General features: G+C 41.4%; 1 pseudogene; it reads left to right on the top strand.

Moving 5' to 3' along the window:
- The first annotated feature begins 1,780 nt into the window (after nucleotides 1-1,780).
- On the top strand, nucleotides 1,781-2,359 carry LOC114688597 (annotated as a pseudogene).
- The last annotated feature ends 690 nt before the right edge of the window (nucleotides 2,360-3,049 follow it).

Here is a 3,049-nt window from a genome sequence, read left to right on the forward strand (position 1 = left end):
AGAGCTTTATGTCTTAAGGGATTGGGTGGAGAGGTTAGATCTCCTGCAGGAAAACGAAATAGTTTAGATAGTTGTAAACACATGGGGGGGCAACTAGAAAGGAGAATTAAAGGGAAGGGTGAGGAAAAGGGGAGAAACAAAGAAAATGAGGGAAAGAGAGCTAAAACTTAGGCCATTTGAGGGGTAGTATGGAAACCTAACACAGTAGATGATTCCAAATTAGAAATGTAACACCAACACAAGCTACAACTCCTTGGATTTATAATGGAATCCAGCCTCAAGGTATGCTGGGTCAATGATGGAAAGAAGCTTGTGGGAGTAACCAACAATATATGAGTTGACATATGGCCCATACAAGAAATAGAATCCATACTCTACTTGATTGACCAAGATTCTCAGAAGAGATAGTCCAAGAACCTATGGTAAAAATAATATTATTGTTCTATAAAAAGAACATTGCAAAAAAATACTCACAATGAAATTCTGCTACACTCAAAGATCAGCGCCTTATTCAGTCATGGTCAGAGAATCTTCCCCTGCAGCAGTTGGGGACACATACAGAGACCCACAGCCAGACCATATTCTGAGAATGAGAGACCTTGGAAAACTCATCACTATCTGAGACGTCTTCATCAAATCTCTCCCTCAAGGCTCATGTAAAATGATGAAGAGGAGAAAAGGGTATAAGAGCCAGAGGGGATAGATGCACCAGGGAAATAAAGTCTATACATCAACGGGATAGTTGCACATACAAATTCAGAGAGACTGAGATACATGCACAGAACCCGTTGGGGACCAGTGGGGACTAGAGCTGAAAGAAGAAGTGGACACAAGCACCATCCTAACCCTATGCTATCTCCAATTGTTAACCAACTGTATATGAAAAATTAGTTTTCTTTACGGAGTCTCACTGAGGAAACAACTTGGTCAACAGATAACAAATACAATACATTTTTGGAGGTTCCTTTTCCCATAACATCTCATGGCTTCTGTCGTTTTTCTTATTTATTTATTTATCTATAATTCTTCCTACATTTTTTACATATGTAGCATATCTTCTAATTTTGTGTTTTTCATGGGATTCCAGTGTCTGTACATCAGGAGGTCTCCACATACACACCTGTTTTTTCTCCCTTTTCTTGGGTTCTTTTCCTTCTGTTTGTTTTGTCCTGTTCCAATCTATTAGTTTTTGTTTTACTTAATTTATTATTCATTAGAAACTTGCTTGATTTCTAAAGAGAGACAACAAGATGATGTATCTGGATGGTAGGCAATGAGGATGTTTTTCCTCTAAGTTCCACAGACTGGATGGAGAAAGAGGTAGGTGTGGACACAGTGCAACAAAAATATGACAGTGTGCCAGTTTTCTAGGATATATGGAACCTCATTTTATGGGTGAGAAACCTGAAGTTAAGCAGGAGCAAATGTGCTCTGATTAATGAGAAAGCAGGAGCTCAGGAATCAAGTGTGAAAAGAAGGTTGGCACCGGCCTGAGACTGCAAAATACAGGAGGAAAAGATTGGAGGTGGGGAGTTTGGGTTAGTAAGTGGAGGTTGTTCATGCCAAGGTGTGCTTGCTGTGATCCCTGTAGTCCCCATGCTCTGTTATTCCAGATTCATACCACAGGAAGTCAGATACAGTGATGGCCACAGCATAAAAGACAAATGGAGTAGTGTCCACCTTCCCCATTTATAAAGACAAGGTGGAATCCCTATATGCAAATGCACCTTCTAGCTCTAAGTTAAATCTCCTCCTGGACTGTGGGAGCTCATATCTCTCTCACAGGAGGCTGACCTCTGAGGAAGAGGAGGTGTAGCTTAGAAGATGACACTGTTGGGTCTTCTGTGTCTGGTGACAGCCCTTCCTGGTGAGTGTTACCATTTCATACATGTGTCCATGAGGGGTTGAGACAACCTGTGATTGACAGTATTGTCTCTTCTTGTCTGAAGGAATCCTGTCCCAGGTACAGCTTCAGGAGTCAGGGCCTGGCCTGGTGAAGCCCACTCAATCACTGTCCCTCACCTGCTCTGTCACTGGTTACTCCATCACCAGTGATTACTCCTGGCACTGATCAGACAGTCCCCAGGGAAGAAGGCTGGAGTGGATGGGGTACATACATTATGTTGGTAGCACCGACTACAACCCATCCCTGAAGAGCCGCATCTCCATCACCAGAGAAACATCCAAGAACCAGTTCTTCCTGCAGCTGAACTCTGTGACCACTGAGGACACAGCCACATATTACTGTGCAAGACACACAGTGAGGAGACTTCAGCATGAGCCCAGACACAAACCTCCCTGCAGAGGAGGTTTGGACCTGCAGGGGGCGCTCAGCTCTAACCAAGCACAGGAACTCTAAGACTTCAGAGCTGGAAAGAACAACTCCTGGTTTTCTGTTTTTACTTCTCACTCACTACGGACAGAGATGCTTGGTTTTTTTTTCTCTCTGATCATGAAAAACTGTTTTTCTAAAGTCACATTTGCTTATTTCTCACTGTTACTATTAGGTGCTGTAGCTGGCAATATTTCTTGTCTTTTTAGTTGTGAATCTAGCCTTTATCAGCTGTGTCTTCTCAGAATTTTTTTTATTATTTTTTATTTTTATTTTTAGTGAAAGCAACATTTTGAAACTCAGCTGACCTAGGCATTATATTAGTTGACCCATTGAAAAGTGAATTCTTCTTTAGATTCTCATTCCTTCCACATCAGATACATCTGTGTGTCAGAGCACTTGTCTCAGAGTGTTGACTCAAAGCCATTTCTGTTATGCCTTAGGAATGTGTCATACAGTCAATGGGATCCACACAACACTACAGCTGTATTACCAACCCTGTAATGCAGGGCAGGGATTTTATGACGTCAACTGTGCATGGTTCTGGTTTAAGGACTTTGCTATAAGGGGTTATTCACTCCACATTTGGGATTGTTGGTACAAAAATTACATAGTCTTGCGTTTTGAGTAAATATATAATATTAAACAAAAATACATGTATTTACACTGACAATTCCTATTTTTTAGAAGTGTCACTGGAGAAATCACTTGAAACAC

The sequence above is a fragment of the Peromyscus leucopus genome, chromosome 14, assembly GCF_004664715.2.
Source record: "Peromyscus leucopus breed LL Stock chromosome 14, UCI_PerLeu_2.1, whole genome shotgun sequence".
Taxonomy (NCBI): domain Eukaryota; kingdom Metazoa; phylum Chordata; class Mammalia; order Rodentia; family Cricetidae; genus Peromyscus; species Peromyscus leucopus.